Raw genomic sequence first — 26783 nt, 5'->3', positions numbered from 1 at the left:
TATTTTATTATTTTACAGAGAGAAAGTCATGCATATGTTTAAAGTGATTAACTTCTTTTCTAGTTCATTTCATTTTTCTGCCTGACTCTTTCCCTTTTATGTCTGTATGAATTCACACACATATACACAAATTTGATATATTTGCTCACTGAGATGGAGGTTTCCAAGCAAGGGCCCCTTGATCTGAGAAATCTGTACACACAGCCATTCCTAAGAGGATGCCGTAGGAAAACAGAGAGTATACTCTGATGCCAGGTTTCTCCTGAAGCTCCCAGGTGATGCTAACAGGAGTAGGTTTTCTTTTCAGGCCCTGATCCCAGGCAGAAAAATGACTCTAAACCAGAAAGATCCAGCCTTTTCAGTTCTCTAATCTGCCATAGACACAAGCTTCAGAGATAATCTATACTCCATGACGGGACACTGAGTGTCTCTTTATAAACTCTTATCATCAAATCTGTAATGATTTGCGTATGTGTGTCACCATTTATAAGTTACTCTTAAAGAAATTTCTAAAATGATCAATAGTATGTAGTGCTAAAAATGGCTTCCAGGGCATTCAGTAAACCACATTTGTCCAGAACTATTCTAGATAGCTAACGAAATCATAAAACCTTATATTCATAAAAAATCCTAGGGATGAACTCTTTCATTGTATAGAAAAGGAAATTAAAACCAAATGAAGGAAAGGCTGTCTCTCAGTGTTATATATCTGAGGACTTTCAAGTAAGCCAAAGTTTCATTCACCTGTCATACTTTTAATGTAGGTTTAAAATAACAAACTTGAGGGCAGACTAATATGTTAATGAAATGCACATATATTGGTAAATAAGCCACCCAAATATTTCAATGCCATTTCAAACAGTCTACAAAAATCAGCTCTTAAACAAACATCAAGTGCAGAAGGAGACTTCACTTCTGTTATTTTGTTAATAATATATGCCTTTTCTTAGGTTATAGTCATGATAGTTTTGCTATGTACCATAGAATTCCATATAAATGCCTGAATATAACAGATGGTCTTTTAAACAAACATATTTCCCACTGTATCATCAGCACAAAGTTAGGTACAGATTGCTTATTTTTGCTCCGATGCAGCTTCAATGAACTCATCATTAGCACATCTTTGTTAAATCTTATTTTAATAATAACTCAACTGTATATTCAGAGTGTAATGTCAGAGGTAAAAACGTTGTGGCTAAAAAAAAAGCATTAATAAGCCAATTATTTTTCTTCACTTTGTCAGATTTGAAATATAAATTCTATTTTGACTAATGCACCAATTAAATATGTTTAAATTGTAATCCAGATACAAACGTGCATTAGCATAAATATGCTTCTCTTTGCTTACCCTGACAAAGAAAAGTACTAACCAGAAAGAGTGAATGTAACTCAGAATTCTGCTGACTGAGAATTCTCTAGCTCTTCAATTATTTGGGAATTCAACAGTGTGCCCTCAAGCCTAACCCATAGCACTTGCAAACTGTAAATTCCAGTTTATTCATAACAGATTTTCTTTCTTTCTTTTTTTTTTCACTGAAAAGCATTTTTAAATTAGAAACAAACAAAAGATTCACTATTTCTAACCCATGGGACAATATTAGGAAATGAGACACAGACCATGATTTCTGAGATATGACTCAACAATAGGTATTTCCAAAGGATTCATTTTAAACTCAAAACTATTAGTGGGTACAGTAAGTGAAAACAAAACTACCTACCACACCATTGTCTTGAAGTACATGGAGGAGTGAGAGGCTATACTTGTGAAAAAGAAGTACATAAATAAGCTTACTAAATAATAGCATACATAAATTTATATTGCACAATATGAAATACAAGTATACAAAATATTAACATACTTGCAAACATGAACAGAAACACACAATAATGTACTTAAAGATTTTTTAATTTCTTAAGAATAATTAATGCATACATTTTAATATTAACTCTTCATAATTTTATTCAATTAAATATATATTTCCTGAGAATTTACTATGTTACAAGCACCCTGGTGGCTCATACGGTAAAGCATCTGTCTACAATGCGGGAGACCCGGATTCAAGCCCTGGGTTGGGAAGATCCCCTGCAGAAGGAAATGGCAATCCACTCCAGTACTATTGCCTGGAAAATCCCATGGACAGAGGAACCTGGTAGGCTACAGTCTATGGGATCGCAAAGAGTCGGTCACGACTGAGCAACTTCACTTTAAGCACTGTTCTTTAACATAATATACAGCAATAAACAGAAGAGACAAGATCCTTGCTTCTATGGGTTTTAGAGTTCTTAATGACACTAGCTATTGTAAAAATCTATCTCCTAAAATAATGACAAAATTAACAAAGTGAAACTTGTGTTTCAGTATTTAAGAAATGCTCTATTTATTCTTTTAGATAACAAAAGCATATTTTTCTATCACTTTGTTTTTCTTAAGGTAAAATAAACATAAAATTGAGCATCTTAATCATTTTTAGAAAAGGCAGAGGAACCAGAGATCAAATTGCCAACATCTGCTGGATCATGGAAAAAGCAAGAGAGTTCCAGAAAAACATCTATTTCTTCTTTAATGACTATGCCAAAGCCTTTGACTGTGTGGATCACAATAAATTGTGGAAAATTCTGAGAGAGCTGGGAATACCAGACCACCTGACCTGCCTCTTGAGAAATCTGTATGCAGGTCAGCAAGCAACAGTTAGAACTGGACATGGAACAACAGACTGATTCCAAATAGGAAAAAGATTATGTCAAGGCTGTATATTGTCACCCTGCTTATTTAACTTCTATACAGAGTACATCATGAGAAACGCTGGACTGGAAGAAACACAAGCTGGAATCAAGATTGCTGGGAGAAATATCAATAACCTTTGACTTCCCTGGTGGCTCAGAGGTTAAAGCGTCTGCCTCTAATGCAGGAGACCCAGGTTCGATCCCTGGGTCAGGAAGATCCCCTGAGAAGGAAATGGCAACCCACTCCAGTACTCTTGCCTGGAGAATCACATGGAGAGAGGAACCTGGTAGGCTATAGTCCATGGGGTCGCAAAGACTCGGACACGACTGAGTAACTTCACTTCCACTTTTCTGCCATAAGGTGGGGTCATTTGCATATCTGAATGTGAAAGTGAAGTCGCTCAGTCCGGTCCGACTCTTTGCTACCCCGTGGACTGTAGCCTACCAGGCTCCTCTGTCCATGAGATTCTCCAGGCAAGAATACCGGACTGGGTTGCCATTTCCTTCTCCAGGGGATCTTCCTGACCCAGGGATCGAACCTGGGTCTCCCCCATTCCAGGCAGACGCTTTAACCTCTAAGTCATCTGGGAAGCCTTATGTCAGAAAGTGAAGAGGAGCTAAAAAGCCTCTTGATGAAAATGGAAGAGGAGAGTGGAAAAGTTGGCTGAAAGCTCTACATTCAGAAAATGAAGATCATGACATCCGGTCCCATCACTTCATGGCAAATAGATGGGGAAACAGTGGAAACAGTGGCAGACTTTAATTTTTTGGACTCCAAAATCACTGCAGATGGTGACTGCAGCCATGAAATTAAAAGACGCTTACTCCTTGGAAGGAAAGTTATGACCAACCTAGATAGCATATTCAAAAGCAGGGACACTGCTTTGCCGCCTAAGGTCCGTCTAGTCAAGGCTATGGTTTTTCCAGTGGTCATGTATGGATGTGAGAATTGGACTGTGAAGAAGGCTGTGCGCCGAAGAATTGACGCTTTTGAACTGTGGTGTTGGAGAAGACTCTTGAGAGTCCCTTGGACTGCAAGGAGATCCAACCAGTCCATTCTGAAGGATATCAGCCCTGGGATTTCTTTGGAAGGATTGATGCTAAAGCTGAAACTCCAGTACTTTGGCCACTTCATGCGAAGAGTTGAGGCATTGGAAAAGACTCTGATGCTGGGAGGGATTGAGGGCAAGAGGAGAAGGGGACGTCAGAGGATGAGATGGCTGGATGGCATCACTGACTCGATGGACGTGAGTCTGAGTAAACTCCGGGAGTTGGTGATGGACAGGGAGGCCTGGCGGGATGTGATTCATGGGGTCGCAAAGAGTCGGACATGACTGAGCGACTGAACTGAACTGAACTGAATCATTTTTAAACATGAAATTCAGTGGTATTAAGTAGATTCACACCATTATGTATCTATTACTATTATCTATCTCCAGAACTCTTTTCCTCCTCAAAACTAAAACTCTATACCCATTAAATAATAATTCCCCACTTCCCCTCAACCCCAGTCCCTGACAACCACCATTGAATTTTCTGTGATTTTCACTACTCTCTCTCTGTCTCTCTCTCTGTCTCTCTCTGTCTCTCTCTGTCTCTCTGTCTCTCTCTCTCTCTATCTCTCTCTCTATATATATATAGATAGATAGATAGATAGATAGATAGATAGATAGATAGATAGGTATGAAGAGTAATTAGGCATCATTTTCTTTCACCATATTAGTTTATTTTAACTCACCATAATGTTCTCAGTGGTAAAGAATCTCCTGCCAGGGCAGGATACATAGGCGATGCAAGGGTCAGGAAGATCCTTTGGAGGAGGAAATGGCAACCCACTCCAGTACTCTTTGTCTGAAAAATTCCATGGATAGAGGATCCTGGTGTGCTGCAGTCTATGGGGTCGCAAAAAGTTGGACATGACTAAATGATTGAGCACCTAATGTCCTCAAGTTTTTTCCATGTTGTAATATATGTCAGGATTTCTTTCCTTGTTAAGGATGAATAATATTCCATTGTATGTACATGCCTTTTGTTTTTTTATCTTTTGATGGATGCTCAGTTTGCTTCTACAGTTTAGTTATTGAGAATAATATTCCTATGAATATAGTTACACACATATTTCTTTGAGACCCTACTTTTAATTCTTTGGGGTAGATACTCAGAAATGGAATTGCTGTATCATATGATAGTTCTATGTTTAAGGTTTTAGGAATTGTTATTCTATTTTCTGCAGTAACAGTTTATATTCCCACATAGCTTTCAACATGTTTTATCATCATGTTTTAGGTAGTTTCCTTCTATTCCTAGTTTGTTGAGTGTTTTTGTCATGAAAAGGTGTTGAATTTTGTCAAATTCATCTGTTGATAAATCCGCATCTGTCAAGATGGCCAAGTAGTTTTTTCTTCCTTTAAATGTAGTGTCACACTGATCGACTTTCATTTGCTAAACCAGCTTTGCATTTCAAGAATAGATCCAATTTTACCATAGTTCATTATCCTTTCAGTATGCTGAACTCGATTTGCTAGTATTTCCTTGGGGATTTTTCCATCAGCATCCTTAAAGGACACTGGTCTGTGGTTTCCTTGTAACATCTGTCTAGCTTTGGTATCAGGCCAATGCTGGCCTCACAGAATGGCCTAAGTGTTTCCTCTTCTTCTCGAAAAGCTTATGAAAGATTGGTTATAGTTCTTTAAGTCTAGTAGAATTCACTGGCAAAATCATAAAGCTCTGAGCTTTTCTTTCTTGGGAGATTTGTGGTTACATATTCACTTTCCTTACTAGGTATGTCAATTCAGATTTTCAGTTTTGTCCATGATTTAGTCTTTATAAGTTTAGTGTTTCTAGGAATGTGTCCAATTTATCTGTGTTATTCAATTTCTTGCTCATATTGTTTCATAATTATTTTAGGTTCTGTAGAATCAGTTTTAAAATCCCGCTTCAATTTCTGATTTAGTAATTTTAGTCTTTTCTTTTTTCTTAGTCAATCTAGCTAAGATTTTCCCAATTTTATTGATCTGTTTGAAGAACCAACATTTTATTTCATTGATTTTTGCTACTATTTTTCTATTCTCTATTTCATTTATTCCTTCTCTAATTATTATTTCCTTTCTTCTGCTAGCTTCAGCTTAGTTTTTTCTTCTTTTTCTACTTTAATTTGTAAAGATTTATTGTTGATTTGAGACCTTGTTTTTTAATGTTGGTTTTTATAGCATTGCTTAGCATTGCTTTCACTGTATCTCATAAATTTTTATATGCTGTGTTTTCATTTTTATTTGCTCTAGTGAGTGAGTGAGTGAAATTTGCTCAGTCATGTCTGACTCTTTGCAACCCATGGACTATACAGTCCATGGAATTCTCCAAGCAGGAATACCAGAGTGGGTAGCCTTTGCCTTCTCCAGGGGATCTTCCCAACCAAGGGATCGAACCCAGGTCTTCTGCATTGCAGGCAGATTCTTTACCAGCTGAGCCACAACAGAAGCTCAAGAATACTGGAGTGGGTAGGCTATCCCTTCTCCAGAGGATCTTCCCAATCCAGGAAATGAACCAGGGTCTCCCGCATTGCAGGTAGATCCTTTACCAACTAAGCTATCAGGGAAGCCCCTTATTTGATCTAAGTATTTTCTAATTTATATTGTGATTTCTTCTTTGATCCATTGGTTATTTAAGTGTGTTTATTTTCAACAAATTTGTGAATGTTCTAGTGTTCCATTTATGATGTCTAACTTCATTCCATCCCATTGAGACATAAGAAGATGGTTTGTATAATATTTATATTTTTTAATTTGTGTTTTAATTTCTGACCTGCCATATGGTTTATCCTGGAAAATATCTCAAGTGCATTTGAGAAAAATGTGTGCTTTATCGTTATTTGGTAGAGTATTCCTTACATGTTTATTGTGACTAGTTATTTTATGATATTGTTAAAGTCCTCTGGTTTCTTACTTATCTTTTGTCTCACTATTGTATCATTATTTAAAATAAAGTACTGAAGTCCCCAACTATTTTATGTAGTACTGTCTATTTTTTTGTTAAAATTTGCCAGTTTTTGCTTCATCTATTTTAATGATTTCTTAGTAGATACAGTAGGTTTATAATTGTTATGTACTTTGCTATACTGAGTCCTTTATTAATGTGTAATATCCTTCTTGGTCTCTTAAAACATTTTTTTTTTTAATTTAAACTGTGTTTCTGATAGTAGTATAGTTACTTCTGCTCTCCTTTGGTTACTATTTGCTTGGACTTTTTTTTTTTTTTTCATTCTTTTATCTTCAACCTTTCTGTCTTTGAACCTAAAGTGAGTCTCTTAAAACTAGTCATAGTATTTGATTCCATTACAGTGGTCTCTGTCTCTTTATTGGAGAGGTTAATACATTTATGCTTAAAGTAACTACTCATAAGTAGAGGCTCACTTCTGTCATTTTGCTATTTGCTTTTTATATGACTTATGGGCTTCCCTGGTGACTCAATTGGTAAAGAATCTGCTTGCAATACAAGAGATCTGGGTTCAATCCCTGGGTTGGGAAGATGAGAGAAGCTCAGTGGGGTAGAGTCCATGGGATCACAAAGAATCAGACAAGACTGAGCAATTAACACTATCTCACCATCTGTCTATGACTTGTACTCTTTTTGTCCCTCAGTTTGTATACATCTTCTTTTATGTTTAGTTAAATTTCTGGCGCTGAAATATTTTAATTCCTTTGTCATTTATTTTCATGGATGTTCAATAATTTCTTTGTGGTTACCATGAATATTACATTTAACATGCTAAAATTATGACTCTAATTTGAATTTATACCAACTTAACTTCCACAACATATAAAAACTCCGATACTTTGCAATTCTGTCTCATTATGCTAGATGTCACAGAACTACATGTTTATATACTGAGTGTCCAAAAACATAAACTAATGATTTTTAATGCATTAGCTTCTTAGATTATATAGGAATCAAAATATGGAGTTACAAACCAATGCTATAATAACACTAGTTTTTAGACAACTACTTGTGAGGCTTTTTTTAACTCATCAGTCTCTTAATGTTGAAAATAAAATGTGGAGTAACAACAATTACAACCATATTAGCTTTTATAATTGCCCTGTATTTATCTTTACTGAGATCTCTAGCTTTTATAATTTCCCTGTAGTTATCTTTACTGAGATCTTTATTTCTTCATATAGCTTTGAGTTACTGTCTAGTGATTTTTCCTTTCAATCTGTAAGATTCCCTTTAGCATTTATTGCAGAATTTTGGTAGACAGCTTTTTCTTTGACTGTTTTGAATATATCAGCTCATTACCTTCTCACCTCCAAAGTTTTTGATGAGAAATTTACTAAAAAAAAAATCTTATTGAGGATGAGTTACTTGTATGTGATGAGTTGCTTTCCTCCTGCTGCTTTCAAGATTCTTTCTTTGTCTCTGTCTTTCAACAGCTTAATTATAGCTCTGCTGGTGTGAATCTCTTTGAGTTCAGTCTACTTGGTTGTACAGTAATGTGATTGTGTATGACGTGAATTGCATATATATTGCTCATGAATCACATACAATCACACACCCACACACACACATGGGTATCTCAAAAATATTAGAGTAGTTAAGTAACTTATCAAAATAAAGGAAGATAGGAAGTAAAACAGATTTGAATCCAAAATTTCTAACCTAGCCTTCTATACTGGAACTGGAGAATCTTGAAATTACATTATCTACCCTTTTGTTCTACATGATTGTGTTCATGCATCATTATCAGCTCATTTCTTCCTACTCTTCGAGACTACACATGATCAACTCTACTGTAAAATTTCCCATAGTCTCATGGTGCTTTCACATAGCTCTGTTAACATTTACCTTGTTATATTCAGTTTGTTTGTAACTCTTACATCTCACACTGATTTTTAAAAAATCAGCAAATATTTCTTACTTACTAAGTATATTCAGCACAATTCCTGAGACATGACAAGTTCTCAATAAATAGTAATGCAGAAAGGACAGGAGTCAGAGCTGAGATGGAAAACATTTGCTTGGTAGTGAAATAAGTTCTAAAGCTCAAAACCACAAAGAAGAGGAAAATGTTAAGGACAGTGATGCCAATCTGACTGGAATAAACAATTTAGGAAGACAGCATATGGTCTCATGTGATATTTAATTCAGCAGAATTAAGAAATATAGAAATCTAGTGACTGTCAGAAATACTGTAATTTATGATTTCAGTCGGTTCAAATCACTATATTTATGTACTTCCAGAAGGAAAAAACAATAGATATTATGTGGTATCCAGACTTTGGTCTCTATAGGTAAAATTATGAGTAGGCTGATTTCGGTCAGTCCTAGGTTGGTTCATTCTGTTACTACAAGATGCACTGCCATGTCATTTTAATTCCTTACCCATCCTTGGAAAAATTCAAGTATAGTCTAGACAACTCCTTAACTGGGCAGTCCTATGAAGAACTGGAGACTGAACCAGATATATCTAATCTTTAATGGCTCATCATGAATTTCATTTTCCTCTAAAATGTAATACCAGAAGATCTCCTGGAGAAGGGATAGGCTACCCTCTGCCGTTTTCTTGCCTGGAGAATCCCCACGGAGAGAGAAGCCTGACGGGCTACAGTCTACGGGGTCGCGAAGAGTCAGACACGACTGAGTGACTAAGCACAGGAGAGCGTTCTGGGTGGCACTAATGATAAAGAATGTGCCTACAGTGCAGGAGACCTGGGTTCAGTTACTGCATTGTGAAGATCCCTTGGAGAAGGGAATGGCTACCAGTTCCAGTATTCTTGCCTGGAGAATTCCATGGACAGAGGAACCTGGAAGGCGACAGTCCATAGGCTGAGTCGGACATAACTGAGCAACTATTTCATAGTCAGCCACTTATGAGAAAAAGATCTGAAAACTTATTTGCTAGGGACAAAAAAAGTTTTAAAGAACTTTCTCTTTCTTACTCCAGTAAACATAGTCATCAGTTCCCAATTATAAAACTGCTATGTAAAACATGTGTTAGTTGCTCAATTGTGTCCAACTCTTTGCAACCCCATGGACTGTGTAAGCCCACCAGCCTCCTCTGTGCATGGGATTTTCCAAGCAAGAGTACTGGAATGGGTTGCCAGTGCCTTCTCCAGGATGTAAAGCATAGTAAAATAATTTATTCTATACCTGTCTCACTCTTCTACTTTCCGCTGCTCCTGTGTAGCAGGTTCTTTCTGCCCAAATTCCAACATTCTTCTTTTAAATATGAACTATTCAAAGCAAGGATGAAATGTAGATAATTTAAGAGCTCTTTCACTGGAAGTTTCAGCCCATGCTTTATATTCTGTTTGTCAGAATTAGATCCTAGCAAGCTTGCTTGGGAAATCCCTGGATGCATTCATTTTAGAACTGCACCAGAGTCTATAAGTTACAAGTGAAAAACAAGGACTAAAATATTGATTTCCTTTTTTATTTTTTTGAACCTGTCACTATGGTGGGATTTTCTTTCTTTATAAATAAAAGATTTATTAAGATTTTATTTTTTCCCTTCAGCACTCATAGACAATATGATAATATGATAAATTTTAGGCATGAATGAAGCTGAGTTCTCCCTCCTTTTTGAGACAAACAAAATAATCCTGAAATTTCTTACGGCGGTAAAATATGAGTATCCCCATAGTCCAGGAACCACTATCAAAAGCTGAAAAATTGTGAATTCTGCTTATATTCTAACCAAATTTGGAGTAGAATCATAAAGTACATATAGCCAATCTCACAGCACATAATAAGTGTTTTAAAAAATGTAGGCATTAGTAGTAGCAGTGTTATAAATGAAAAAAAAAAATCCCTAAGCTTATTGCTTAGAGAGACCTGTACAACGAAAAAAAAAAAAAAGAGAGAGAGAGAGAGAAAGTAAGGACATTATACTGTGAGGGTCAGTCTTAGTTTTACCAATCATTCATTCCTCTTTGCTAAGGCACTTCGCAGTTTCCTTAGATTTCCAGTGGATTATTTTGCCCTGACCAGAACAATTTTGCAGAAGCCAAGTAGTATCTTGATAATAGACAAGGCTGCCTCTCCTATATCCCTCAGGTGCTGGCTAATTATTTTGATAATCTGAGAATCAGAAATACAATTATAAGTTTTCTGTTTTATCTGATGCTAATTACTGAGAAGAAATGCAAGCTCTAAAAGTATAAAATTACCTAAGATCACTCTGTATTCCACTTTCACTATGAATGCTTTCTTCCTGGCTTCCTTCCCTTCTAGTCAAATAAACTCTTCAATGTAGTTTAAATATTTTTAGTTTTATCAACAGTCTTTTATCATGATTCAGAACCAAGCCAATGACTTCACCAAGTGATACAACTAAAAATTTTAGATTTGTAAAAATTCTCCTTTAAACCATCGAATTCCCTCATCCAGTCTCTGGGGAATAACAGGTATTCAAGAAATGTTAAACAATTAATTAATTAATTCTATAAAGTAGCTTCAGTTTCAAAACCAAGAATTTTTAAGTTTACTGTTAAAATGAAACGTGTGACTCATGTTTATAAACATAAAAAATTCCAGTGAAAGTTAAAGTAAACATTGGATTCTTTGCCTTTCCTGCTTTAATACTGAAGAGATTACTGAAAAAAAAAAATCACCATTAATCATCTCATTGAGTTTAACTGAAATAATGTAAATGAAAGTACTTTGTAAAATATTATGGTACATACAAATAAGGTATTATTACTAGCCATCTGTTCCACCACATATACTTTTGATTATGAATATAAAATTTTACCATGGAAAATTTTTAAATGGTAAAATCTTATTAAAAGAAGGTATAAAATAGTTTATGTTTAAATAAATGATTATCGATTTATCTAGCTACATTTATTTTAGTATTTTAAAAATTAATGTCAAAATTCATGGAAGATGAGAAGATATAACCTAATAAGAGATAAAATAAGGTATTAAATTTTTTTACCTGAATTAAAAATGTCTAGACTCTCATATGTAAAGGATACAGATTAATCCATTATTTTATCAAGAAGATAAAATTAAATGATGGAAGTCTGTGCATTTACTATTATTTGTACACATGCTTTTAAAGATCTCACTGTTGAAGGAAAGGGAACCCCTTCCAGGGCCCGAAACTGGGCTCTTGCCTAGAAGCACACTGACTGAAACCACCCACCCTGGCCAGGCACCATAGTAACCATTTGTATCAGTTGTTTTATGACAGGAGATCCTGATAAGTAATACGGAACTAATAAGCCACCACCAACCGGAAGAGTTCGGGAAAGGTGGAAAGGAGACACCGCATGTCCATCCACTTCCCAGAATCCCTCTTGCTAGCATCCATCTTGGCTGAGTGATGTGTGTGCCACCAGGAAAGACTCTGAAATAGAATGATTGGCCAAAGATCACCCAGAAACTAATTCCATCACCATAAAACTGGAGACTGCAAGCCACGTGGCAGAGCTGTTCTCCTGGGTTCCCTTACCGTACTGCTCTCCACCTGGGTGCCCTTCCCAGTAAAATCTCTTGCTTTGTCAGCACGTGTCTCCTCCGACAATTCTTTTCCTAGTGTTAGACAAGAGCCCAGTATCAGGCCCTGGAAGAGGTCCCATTTCCTGCAACATCCCTGGAAACTCTCCTATTCCATTCTTTAAAGCTAATCTCAAATAACTCTCTCATGATTAGCCTACATATTCACCCAAAGCATTACTAATAGAATACAAATGAGATTTACCTTTAATTTCCATAATAATCAGTCTAATTTACATTAAATTTACATAATAAAAATCATAATTGAGTAGCATTATAGTAATGGGTATAAAAACAACTGTCATAAATATCATACACTGATATGAGTTTGAGGGAGATAGCGCTTTAAGCTATATCCATATTTATTTTGTCTTGTTTTACTGGAAATATATTCATGCCACTAATCTCTTGTAATATTTGTATTTAACTTCAACACAGAGCTGAAGGGCTATATTACTTTTTAGTATTATTATTTTGAGGATAATATGATGCATTTGATTATCTGAAAATCAGAAATGAATTTACTAATTTTGCATCTGTGGGAAAGAAAAAGTCTGGATAAAATAAAATAAATAATCAACTGTTTCTGTTACTACACCACTGTAACGTTCTTTCTTTCCTTTCCTTCTACTTTTTCGAATTCTTCTATTATTGTCTTGCACTAGTTTTGTCTCATCTTCTTACCTGACTTTCTCCCAGAACTCTTCTTCCATTCTGACACTTTTATTTTTTTTTGTTTTCCCTGCAGGATGGTTAAATAGCTGATTGGTTATTCTAACATGGGCATAATGAATAGATGATTTGTCATGTTGTGAGAGGACTCTTTTCTGACACAGGATATATTAATTAGAACTAGTGTCAAATTAAAAGTGAGCTGGACAGAGTTAGATAAGTAAGGAGGACTCTGTTCAAGATAACGGCAAAGAGAAAAGAGATTTGAGTTCAGCTGCACTGAAACAAAAGCAGGAGGCTACGTAAACACTGGGAACAGCTAGTAGAAAGCACTGAAGGACTTTAGGAAGAGGTTGGCCAGTGTGACTAAGGCATCTGTGTCTGCTCATTGATGTTTATCAAAGTTAAGTCCTGGGCTTCCCAGGTGGTGCAGTGGTAAAGAATCTGCCTTCAATGCAGGTGACTCGGGAGACATGCGTATGATCCCTGGGTCGTAAAGATCCCCTGGAGAAGGAAATGGCAACCCGCTACAGTATTCTTGCCTGGAAAATCCTATGGACAGAGGAGCCTGGTGGGTTACAGTCCATGGGGTTGCAAAGAGTCAGACATGACTGTGCATGAGCACACATAAAAAGTTAGTCTCCTACCTTTCACAGGAGCTGGGATAGGGGTGTGGTCTGTCCCAGTTATATTTCAAAGAATGGCAGTCTCTGGAAAAAGACATTCCTTGTTTGTAAAACCAGTAAAAGCCTGGGAAAGATTTACATTTTAAATGAGGAGATGCTTTAAGAACAGAGAGATCAGAGAAACTTGCGAGACTGGAGGAAACTTGTCCCAAGTTTAGACAAGCTAAGGGGAGCATTAGGCCACCCTGATCATTCAGTTCAGTTCAGTTCAGTTCAGTTGCTCAGGCATGTCTGACTCTTTGCAACCCCATGAATCACATCCCGCCAGGCCTCCCTGTCCATCACCAACTCCCGGAGTTCACTCAGACTCACATCCATCGAGTCAGTGATGCCATCCAGCCATCTCATCCTCGGTCGTCCCCTTCTCCTCCTGCCCCCAATCTCTCCCAGCATCAGAGTCTTTTCCAATGAGTCAACTCTTCGCATGAAGCAGCCAAAGTACTGGAGTTTCAGCTTCAGCATCATTCCTTCCAAAGAAATCCCAGGGTAGGTTTGGCTAAAACTATAGAAAAGTCCAAAACAACTATAGCTTGCTTAATTTTTTTTTAAGTTCATTTCTTTCTCGCATGAAAGAGTGGAAATTTGTGGTCCAGAGCAAATGGCAGTTTTGTTGTAAGAGGTTTCCAAAATCCAAGTTTCTTCCAGGTCACCATCACCCTGCTTCCAGCAGGTGCCCACTTTCTTCGTAGCTCAGTAGCACCCCATGTACATTCCAGGAAGCAAAATGGAGACAGGGAACCAGGATAAGGGCAAACGTCTTGTGCTTACTGTTTCTTAAGGGAAGTTCCCAGAAGCTGCATACCACTTTATATTCTTTTTGTCAGTCAGTCTGCACGGCCCAACATTTTGGATAGCTAAGTAACTGTCAGTACTTTTCTTCCCAAATATACAACACACTTTCTCCTCAAAGAAATAACTATTTGCATACCCATGTTCACCTCACATCAAAGAATTCATGGGAAAGTGACATCAGTCAAAATACACCAAAATTTAAAAATTTCTCCCCAAACACTATAGTTTTGATAACCCACAACCTTCTAAGAAAATTCAGGAGACAGTGTCACAAAATGCATTGCCAAGAAAGAAGGAGGTTGCTTTTTGAACCTGCAATATCTGAGTTGCTGCCCTATGAATGATTCCATTATGCATTGAGAAAGGTTCAAATTTCACTAACTTAAGCCTATCATTGCTAGTACTGAATTCTTTATCTCTTAGCCTTACATTAAGCAGCTAGTAACATAAAAGTCCAGAATAAAAGGAGCTTAAATAAGAGAGAAATGTGTTTATCACCAGCATAAATGTCAGAAGCTTTATAGTTCAGCAGTGTAGTAGTTTAGAGACTCAGAGTATTTTCAGCTCACCTCTCTGTCATCTCTACACTGTGACTTTGTTTTCATTATTCAAGGCAGCATGTATAGCATAGAAAACAAGATAGAAGAAGCAGCAATACTCCAAGAAAAAAAAAAAGGTTAATTTTTAAAAAGAAGATAGAAGAAGAGATAAAAAAGAGAATGTGAGTGGTTGCTCTAGATATCTCTTAAGGAAGTTCCTGGAAATGGCTACAAATCATATATGCTTGCATCCCATCTGGACAGAATTTAGTCACATGGAAACACCTAGCTTTAGGATATTTGCTTGGGTTATATAATCCTTTTTTTTTTCCCCCAGGCATACATATGCCTGGCTAAATATGTTATCATTTAGGAAAAAGAAGAGAAAATTATCTGGGAAAGCAGGCAGCCAGTTCTTCATTATAGCTTTACTAATGATTTGGGCATCTCTTGGGCAAATTCATTCATTCTTCACCATTTAGTAAATTCTTATAAAATACAGTCTATAATCAATCTTTGGAGGAATCGGATATAAGTAAACAGATTTGATGACATATATTTTTAGAGATGAGGAAGCGCAGACACTGACATCCTAAATGCTGCAGTGTTACTGATTTGTGACACTTGATCTCTCACTCCATTTTGCCCCTTACCAATCAGTTCTCCACACCGAAGCCAGTGAGTTGACAAAAATTCATCTGATGATGTGATTATATCCTTAAATTATCCTTGGAAGGAAGTCCAAATTCTTTAACACATATCACAAGACTCTTTCAAATTCTGAGCTCTTCTGATGTACCCAGGAACCACATCCTACTCTGTGTTCTGTCCTTCACTTGCTCCCAAATATATACTCATTATACTGAAGCCCTTAATATAGGAGAAACTTCTCCTACTTCCAAATCATTTTACAAGATGTTCACTTCATGAGATATATTTTTCTTCTTCTGGCACTCACATTTCCTTTGTCTAATTTATGCCTACTATTTTTTTCTCACTTTTTTTTATAAATTGATCTATAACAAGCATATAATAAAGGGCATAAAGTTTACTAATCTTAAGGGTACCATTTGATAAATTTCTGCTTTCATATATACCTGCATAACCACCAGCCAGATTAAACTATAAAATATTTCTAGTACTTGAAAAGCACTCCTGCCCCTTCCTGACTGATAGCTGTCCTCCAGCCTTCAAGGAAAGAATCTTATGATTTCTATCACCATTAAGGTCTTCCCAGGAGACTCTGGGGGTAAAGAATTCACCTGCCAATGCAGAATACATAAGAGATGAGGGTTCCATCCCTGGGTCAGGAAGATCCCCTGGAGTAGGAAATGGCAACCCACTCCGGTCTCCTTGCCTGGAGAATCCTGTGGACAGAGGAGTCTGGTGGGCTATAGTTCATAGGATCACAAAATGTCAGACACAACGGAAGTGATTTAGCGCACATGCACACACATCACCATTAAAGGGTGTGATAGCTTTGTGTGGTGTCACTTGGTTAAGTTAAACGACATTCCCCAAAATTCAGGTTTTCGTATGTTTCCAGACAAGTTGGACCTGAGAGGTAGAGGACAGAAAGGATACAATGCCCATTCTGTAGCGTATAACACCTCTTCCCAGTGCTACTCTTAGTATTGCCGGGAAGGGATTTTGTAGATACAATTAAAATGCCTAAGCAGTTGACTTTATATTAGGTGGATTACCCTGGGTCAGTCTGACTTAATCAGCCAGAGTTTCTTTAAAAGAGAATTGAGGCCTTCTGAGAGGGGTAGAAACTCCCATCTCTAGATAACAGATAAATTTCAGACCCTGCCTATGGGATCCTAGCTTGCTCCTGATCTTCCCTTGGGACTGTTGTCCTTGCATAGCTAACATCCACAACTGTATAAGTCAGTTATATGTGTTTGCTCTCTCAGTCACTCAGTAATATCCAACTCTTTGTGACCCCATAGACTGTAGCCCACCAGCCTCCTCTGTCCATGGAATTTTCTAGGCAAGAATACTGAAGCAAGTTGCCATTCCTACTCAAGGGACTATTCCCAACCCAGGGATCCAACCCGCATCTCTGGCACATCCCACATTGGCATGCGGGTTCTTTACCACCCAGCCACCTGGGAAGTCCACACACACACACACACACACACACACACACACGCTTAACATGTAATTTGTTACACACATTATAATATATTATCTATTTGTTTGTTTGCTTTATTTTATATATATATATCAACTATTTTCTTCTGGTTAGTCATAACTAGTCAAAACTTTTCTCAATTATTTTAGCTTCTAAATAGAATCATACAGTATATACTAAAGAGACAAAGTGTTTCTGGCCTCTTTTTCTGAACATAACATCTTTGAGACTCGTGTTTGGCAAGTGCATCAGTGGTAAATGCACTTTTACGTCTGAGTTTTATTCCATTGTATGGATTTAATACAATAACACAATTATCCATGTGTTCTCCATGGACATGTGGTTTCTTTCTAGCTTTTAAAATATAAATGAAGCTGCTATGTGTATTATGAAGTATTTTGTTAAACATGTTGTTATATGTTGAGCCTTGGAGATATATCTAGGAATAGAATCGCTGGGTCATGATATAGAAATATATTAAACTTTGTAGTTACTGCTGAACAGAATTTCAAAGTAGCTGTTCACATTGTACTCCTACCAGCGTGCTTATGATTTCTCTTTCAGGTTGATCTAGTCTATATCCTCCCCAAAGCTTGGAGTTACCTTTATTTCTTTGCCGACCTCAGTGGATAGTCATTGGGACCTCACTGTGTCTTTATTTTACATTTTCCTGCTAAGTTTTATAGTCGCACTTATTTCCATATGCTTTTTGGAATCTTAATTTCTTTTCTTTAATCAAAGAATTAAATCTGTCTCTGCTTTTTGGGGGCTTCAAAGGTGACTCAGTGGTAAAAAACCTGCCTGTCAATCAGGAAATGCAGGCTTAATCCCTGGGTTGGGAAGATTCCCTGGAGAAGGAGATGGCAACTCACTCCAGTATATTTGCCTGGGAAATCCCACTATGGAGGACCCTGATGGACTCCAGTCCATGGGGTTGCAAAAGAGTTGGCTATGACCTAGCAACTAAACAACAACAGCACTTTCTTTTAATTGTGTTTTTTGGCCTTCCCTTATTAATTTCATGGGGTCGCAAAGAGTCGGACACAACTGAGTGACTGAACTGAACTGAACTATTAATTTGAAGGTGCAATTTTTATATTTCCAACAGGTGTCTTTTGTTGAGTATATGTTTTGAATATAGTTTCTCAGTCTGTAGTTTGCCATTTTTCATTCTTTTAGTGGTGTCCTTTCATAAACTGAATACTTTTACTTTACTAAATTTCAATTTACTGATTATTTTCTATTATATTTAATGACTTTGATTCATATTAAAGAAATAATCTCCTACCTTAAAATAATTTCTCTGTTTTTTTCTGAGAGGCTTTATTAATTTGCCTTTCATATTTAGGCTTCTGATTCCTCTCAGATTGCTTATTTTGTTTAGGATGAGTGGCAAGAGTCAACGTTCATTTTTTCTTACACAGACATTTAATGAAAGCAATGTCATTTATTAAAGCACCTGCTGCATTGTCACTTTATTGAAAATAAACAGCCATATATGTGTGAGTCTGTTTCTTAACATTTTTCTTCCATTCAATTTGTCAGTTTTTGTGTCCACATAATTCCACAATGTCTTAAGTAAGGTAGCTTTGCTGCATATTTTGAAATCTGATAGTGAGGAACGCCAAATAGCGGGTCTGTCCGAGGTCCGGTGAGTCCTCGGACTGATGCTGGCAGCCTGTGAGGTGAGATCCAGGCCCTGGGCTGGTGCCTGCCCCCTGGTGGGGAGGGCCGGGTGCTGGGCCATGTGGTGTGTGTGGCTTGGTCCTGGCTTGACTGTGGGCTCAAGGGATCCTATGGCAACAAGCCTGCTGATGGGTTGGGCTGTGTTCTCGCACAGCTAGTTGCTTGGCTGGGGCATTCTAAGATGGGTGCTGACTTAATAGTAGACAAGGTCATGTCCCCACACTAGGGAGCCCCAGAGAGGATTCCAAAATGGTGCTTGCCAGCGTCTGACTCCTCATAGTGGAATAAGCCCCCTAACATAGCTTCTGCCTGAATCTCTCTCCAAGAGGAATCCCCTTTGTCTCCGATCTTTCCAGGAGGCTCTCCAAGATCAGCAAGTTGTTCTGACACAGGCTCCTGTCTAATGACTGCTTCTGCTCTGCATGGTGGAGCCTGTGAGACTTGGCTGTACCATTTAAGAGTAGGTGTTTATTTCACACAGCCCCCTGCCTCTCCCAGAAGTGACCACCTTTAGTCTTCATAGCCAAATATTCTAGGGGCTCATCTTCCCAGTGCAGGACCTCTGGGCTGAGGAAGCATTCCGGGAGGGCTCAGACACCTTGCTTCATGGAGAAAACCTCTGCATTTATCATTATCCTCATGTTTATGGGTCACCTACCTAGCATGTTGGTCTTGACTATACCATATCTCCACCTCTCCAACCTGTCTGCTTCTGGTTCCTCCTTTATATCTCTAGCTGTAGTAGATCTTTTCTACCAGTCTTCAGGTCTTCCTCATTGATTGTGACTCCACAAATCTGTATAGCTGCTACTCTCTCTGCTTGTGGGAGGAGTTAAGCTCAGGGTCTTTCTACTCTGCCACCTTGGCCACTTCCCCCCTAGAAACTCTTTTATAAAATACATATATATTCATTGCTTGCTTATTTATTTATATTTTTGTCTATGCTGTTTCTTTGTTGCTGGGCATGGGCTTTCCCTAGTTACAGCAAATGGGGGGGCTACTCTTCATTGTGATGTGAGGGCTTCTCGTTACAGTGGTTTCTCTTGTAGTGGAGCACAGAATCTAAAGCACGTGGGCTTCAGTAGTTGCAGTGTATGGGCTTAGGTGCCTTGTAGCATGTGGAATCTTTGCAGACCAGGGGTTGAACACATGTCCCTTGCATTGGTAGGCAGATTATTAACCAGAAGACCACCAGGTAAGTCTCCCTGCCACAAACCTTTTATACATATCCCCAAAAATATGGCATCTAATTTTCCTCCCCTTGACTTCAGACCAGTCGTTCACTTGTATCTGACTCTGTGACCGCATAGACGGCAGCATGCCAGGCCTCCCTGTCCATCACCAATTCCCAGAGCTTGCTCTAACTCATGTCTATTGAGTCGGTGATGCCATCCAACCATCCCATCTTCTGTCATCCCCTTCTCCTCTTGCCTTCTATTTTTTTCCCATCATGAGGGTCTTTTCAAATGAGTCAATTGTTTGCACCAGGTGGCCAAAGTATTGGAGTTTCAGCTTCAGCATCAGTCCTTCCAATGAATATTCAGGAATGATTTCCTTTAGGATGGACTGGTTGGATCCCCTTGCAGTCCAACGGACTTTCAAGAGTCTTCTCCAACACCACAGTTCAAAAGCATCAGTTCTTCAGTGCTCAGCTTTCTTTATAGTCCAGCTCTCACATCCATACATGACTACTGGAAAAACCATAGTTTTGACTAGATGGACTTTGTTGGCAAAGTAATGTCTCTGCTTTTTAATACACTATCTATGTTGGTCATAGATTTTCTTCCAAGGAGCAAGTGTCTTAATTTCATGGCTGCAGTCACCATCTGCAGTGATTTTGGAGCTCCCCAAAATAAAGTCTGTCACTATTTCCATTGTTTTCCCCATCTGTTTGCCATTAAATGATAGGACCAGATGCCATTGCCTTAGTTTTTTCAATGTTGAGTTTTAAGCCAGCTTGTTCACTCTTTTTTTTTTTCACTTTCATCAAGAGGCTCTTTTGTTCCTCTTCACTTTCTGCCATAAGGGTGGTGTCATCTGCTTATCTGAGGTTATTGATATTTCTCCCGGCAATCTTGATTCCTTCTTGTGCTTCATCCAGCCCAGCATTTTTCACGATGTACTCTGCATATATGTTAAATAAAAAGGGTGACAATATACAGCCTTGATGTACTCCTTTCCCGATTTGAAACCAGTCTGCTGTTCCATGTCCAGTTCTAACTGTTACTTCTGACCTGCATACAGATTTCTCAGGAGGCAGGTATTCCCATCTCTTTCAGAATTTTCCACAGTTTGTTGTGATCCACACAGCCAAAGGCCTTGGCATAATCAATAAAGCAGAAGTAGATGTTTTTTCTGGAACTCTCTTGCTTTTTCAATAACCCAACGGAGGTTGGCAATTTGATCTCTGGTTCCTCTGCCTTTTCTGAATCCAGCTTGAACACTGTATTTAGAGACTTGCTTCTAATAAATAAAATACTAGGGTGTAGCAGAAGTGACACTATGGGATTCTGAGGTTGACTAGAAAAGCAAGGAAGCTTTAGTCAGTCTCTTCGTCTCTGTCTCTGTCTGTCTCTCTGAGAATGCTCATCTGTGAAATCAAGTCATCATATTGTGAGGAAACCAGGCTGCAGGGAGCTTCTACATGTGCATATTATTTTCAGTAAGCCATGCTCAAGTCCCAGCCAACAGCTCACATCATCTGTGGGGAGCAAACCTTTACATGATACCAGTTTTTGACCATGCTAGCGGATACTAAGCAGAGCACAGATGAACCACCCTTACCTACATCTGCCCAAATTGCAAATTAGGAAGCAAAACAAATGCTGTTTTTGTTCTTTATGTTGCAATGTTTTAGAGGTAATTTATTTTACAAGCAGATAGATAACTAGCCAGTTAAAATGTATATATGTTTTTCAGAAGCATCCAAGACAATATTGAATATTGTTTTATTGATACATATGTGCAGTAATAGTACATCAGTGTGGAAGGGAATGATAAAATGGCCGTTCAATATTGTGGGGATTTGTTGAGAGGGAAGAAAAGGTACAGGCCTGTGAGTGTACAGGGAGGCATAAGATATTTTTAAAGAAAATAGATGACTAAAAACCCTGAAATTTCATAGACTTTGTGGTGGGGATATGAGTTTTTGTTATTTTATACATTTAAGTAACATTGAATTGTGTCCTAATAAGAAAAATAATTAGTTACCTGAAATTAAAAAAAAAAAAAGCTTAAATTTCACATAGACAACAGTGTAATGAAATAGACTAAGTTTGGAATTAGACAACTTGGTTTTTGACTTATGAAATTTTGTGGATGCTCTTCACTCACCACCAATAATTATGTTAAACACTGGGATCAAATGAGTATCAAAAAGGGTCCTTTGTTTTATTATTAATCAAAATAGGACACCCAACCGAACAGAGACTTGTATTTCTATCTGCTTCTGGGCCTCAGGACTCAGTGTCCCTGAATCCTTACATGTCACTGGCTGGATAAAAGATGGGACCAATTAAAAAGACCTACTTGGATGGCTTACTTCATGGAGTTTCACAACCAACACTGTTTAATCTTTGGTTCTACTCTTTACTGGTTTTGTGACCTTATTTAAACTGTCTAAGCTTGAGCTTCCGCATTTAGAAATTGAGGCTATGTACATCTGCCTTGCAGGGTTTTATGAGGATTATAGATAAGGTGCTTATTGTTTAAGAGAATGCCTGGCATGATCACAAACACCCAATAACAAACAGTAGTTCTTAATACTGAAGATAATCCTTCTTGGAACAATTGCTAAATTCTTTGAATCCTTGTCAAATCAGAAGGATATCTATTTATCTTTCAGATGATTGTTTTAAACTGATTCCAAATGCATATATGTGTTTAAAGTAAATGGGAATTACAAGTACATAGATGGCACAGAAATTGTTTAAATGATACATTTCTATAAGCTCCAGAAATATTATTTGTTGTGATTTTAACACAAGCTAGATAGCCCAGTATGATCGGTTTGACTTAAAATTATACATTACCCAATTCATTATTTAAAAATATTCCATACTTGTTTAGAATAAACATAAAAATAGATCACTCATGGCTTGGGAACATAAAAGTTGTTGGAGTATGGTTGGGTTAAAAAGAGAAGATGATGGCTTCTATGGATACACATTAGGGCAGTTAGGATGAGCAGCCTTACCAAGGAGAATAATCTGCCAAGTGACAAGGTTAGAGGGAACCATTTCCTAACAAAAGAATATCTACTCAATCTCCCTCTCAGCCTCAAACTAAAGGACAATTTTTGCTATTTCTTTGGTAAGAAAAGGGAAGCAAGTATTAATGAAAATATTATGAGCTTTATAGTAATAGACAGACTTCCCTGGTAGCTCAGCTGGTAAAGAATCCTCCTGCAGTGTGGGAGACCTGAGTTTGAACCCTGGATTGGGAAGATCCCCTGGGGAAGAGAACGGCTACCCTCTCCTGTATTCTGGCCTGGAGAATTCCACGGACTGTATCATCCATGGGGTCACAAAGGGTAGGACACGACTCAGATTTTCACTTTCTTTAAGTCCAATCCTATCACTTCCCAAGAAAAGGAATGCCTACCTCACAATGTTATTTTAGAAATTAAATGAAACCATATATGTAAAAATATACAATAAGACATTGCTGTTCAATAAACTGTTCAGTTTACTCTTCCCATAAGTTTTAAAGACAGTCTTGTATGCTCAGTCCAAGTTCAAAAGAAAGTGAAATGTTACATGAGGCATAGATACAAATTCTCCAGGTACGGGTTAGTTCTAAGATGACTAAACTATACACAAGAATATTAACCTCTCTGATCTGAAAATTCATAAAACAGAACAGACAAAACAGTACTATTTCCTCATCAGATTAGAAGGAAATTTTCTAGGTACTTCCTGGGAATTTGGAGGGACATTTATGGAGAGGAAGGACAATGCACTTAACTGAAAAGTCGAGGCCTGTGGTAATAACCAGCACCAGAAGATTGTTGGCTACAAGCCTGTCACCGTGAGCAGGCTCCCTGGACGCAGAGGCCACCTCAGGTGGTATATCCCGCACGCACCCTTTCACTCAATGAAAACAAAGTCGACACACCTAGTCTGTGGAACAGTTCTATCAACCAAATGATGTCCAACAAACATTTTGCACTGAAGAGATCCTTCCCCAGGAACTGTTGAGTTTCGTGAGGAAATGATCAATGGGAGAAAGTATGAAACGTGGACTGATGATAATTAGTCTTTGAACTTTTTCACACCAGAGGGAAAAACTGTTGATTTTTCATTTGCCCTCTGGAAAAATGTTTGTAGTTTCCCCAGTGGAAAATTTGAAAGTACTGAGATTCAAGGAATTTCGGAGTAAAATTGTTATACTTCTTCACTGGGAGAAGATTTCAGAACAATATAGAAAGGTTGTATTAAGAAAACATGGAGAAATCATTCTCTAAACATACCTATTCTATATCATCTATATTTAGAGAAAAAGTATCAGATGGAATCCTAAGAAACAAAAAAAAAAAAGGCTAGTGGAGATAAAAATTCATAATGAGTATGCCATTCTACTTTGGAAAAATGGACCTGGAGTATTATGGAACAAAGAAAGGAAAAGACTTGAATTAAGCAGTAAAATACCAAGAGATTAGCAGACTGAAAAGATGAGAGCAAACAGAAGATGTGAAGCAACAGGACCTACTTTACTGACCAGCTGAATTAAATCAACTATACTAATATGACACATCTCTAGTACAATGCATCATTGTATATGCAGCTCAGTTCTCTGTGTCCCTCTGTTGTTTGTGATAAGAGCCATCATCCTATTTTCTATTGTTCTTTACACGAGAAACAGAGCTAGGGCCAGGAGCAACATTGCCAAAGAGACTGCCAAAATGTGCTGATAACAACTAGGATGTTTCACAGCTGTCACATTAAACTCCCTTTACACAAATAATCCATAACGAACCAATAGGCAGCATCTTGTTATGCCTGCACCACGGAATTTTGGACGAATATTGTTGCTATATATGGCAATGCATAAAATATAGAATCTTTTGAAGAAGTTCTGATATGTCCATTCAGAGATATCAGTGCTTTTTAATTTTCCATTTATTCTTTCATAACACTTATGTTGGGGATCAGCACCTTTCTTTCCCTCTATAAGAGCTCAGAGTTAGCCTTTCAGTCAGGTATAGAATGAGAAATAACCAGTAGTCAAAAAATGAGGAAACTAAAGCCAGCTTTTCCATTTTATTTCTAACTTTGGTTTGAAATAAAATAGCCATGATATCTTCAATGGAATAGGCACCATTTTGTTTCGATGATGTTGTGTTTTGTTGTAAGACAGTCAGAAATGATGCTGGGGAAAACAGCTGTAATCCACAAAAATGATAGTTACACAGTTGGAAAAGGTTCCAAATGGATTCTGCAATCTTACCAAATTTGTAATAGTTTAAATAGATATTGTCATGAAAAAAAAACTGCTACTTTTTATAAGCTAAAATAACATTTTTAATTGAAATGTAGACTTCCAGAAGTCACGATCGCTACTCTTCATTCTTTTCTTTTCCTCTGTATGGCATTTTTCTTCCCCCCTACAAGGAGCACAAAGACAAGAATTGCTTGAAGGAACGAATTCTTGTAACTCTAAGTATTAGCTTTGGAGAACCAAAGTGTCCCCAAATCACTTTTTGTTGCTATTCCCAAATAGTAAATGTTATCTTACCTTCCACTCTTTTTGTTCCCACCAAGCTTTTCTCATTTTGCGCCTTTCCCTTCCTTCTCTGTAACTGTTTCTTTTCTAACTGGGCCTTTCTATGATAAAAACAATGACACCAATGACTGTTTTGTATTCTCACTCATGGCACTCATAACTAACAGGGTTACTGACCACTGTCCTATTTCCTAGGAAACAAGAAAATGATGCTGAATTGAGTTAGCTGCAATTGAAAATGTGCACATTAACCCCTTGCCAGGGTGCAGGTGAAACAAAAGCTATTGCTAAAAATGGTTCCTTTTTCACTTTTTGTGTCATTCACCATTTTTAATAAACTAGAGAAAACTTATTCATTGACATCAGTTCTCTAATTCACTTTATGACATTATTATTTATTGGTTTAAGTTTAACATATAACTTAAGTAAATTCATTTTTACTTAAAACATAATATTTAAAAACAGGTTAATGTGTATTGATTCCCTTGTTAGAAACCCTTTATCATTTGAAGCAAAACACTGTACTTTTTTTTTTTTTTTTTTGCCTCTCACTCTAATAGCTTATATGGAGCTGTATATTAAACTAGGTTTGTCTAGAGTGGTGAATAGTCTACCTACTAACATCTTTCCATAAGGAAGAAAAAGTACAAAATTTTTCAGAAAATAAGGATTTTTTTCTGAATTCATTGCTTCTTGACAAAAGGGAGATGTATAAGTATTCATCGATATAAAGTACAAAACAGGGATTTAATTAGAGTTATCAAAGATGCACTTTGTAGATCTCGCTTTTAGCATCCCTTGACTTTTAGACATCGATTAAATAAGAAGAAACTTTGAAAGAGGTGGAATCTCTGACACATTTGATATACTCAAGTTTTAAGGAAACTATTTTAGATAAAACGAGAACTCTTGCAGATCCTGGCCCACTTTTAGAGACACATTAAAACCCTAAGCTTTTGTTATTTCTAAAATAGGCAGTTAAGTGATTTTTCTTTTCTCTTTTTCTTTCCTTTCTGCCTGAATGGACCCCCCATCTAAACACCCACATAGGTTTGTAAGGGTATTTCTAGAAAAAAATGGAAATCATTTACACATTTCCTCACTCTTTTTACTTATAAAATATATTTTTTTAAATTATAGGTTTATAGACATTAAGATCCTACTTGAAAAAACAAGTATTAAAAAAAAAAAAAAAAAAAACACCAGTCAGACAGACTAAGGTTTTGGATGCTAATCAAATACATTGCCTGAAGTTCTGAACTGCACATTTCCTCTGATATTGGTATAGGTTTGTGGAGATTACATACTTGTTTGGATATTGCAGTG

This window comes from Ovis canadensis, chromosome 3 (genome assembly GCF_042477335.2).
Source record: "Ovis canadensis isolate MfBH-ARS-UI-01 breed Bighorn chromosome 3, ARS-UI_OviCan_v2, whole genome shotgun sequence".
In the NCBI taxonomy this organism is placed as follows: domain Eukaryota; kingdom Metazoa; phylum Chordata; class Mammalia; order Artiodactyla; family Bovidae; genus Ovis; species Ovis canadensis.
The sequence above is the reverse complement of the archived record's forward strand: the minus strand, read 5'-3'. Positions refer to the sequence as shown.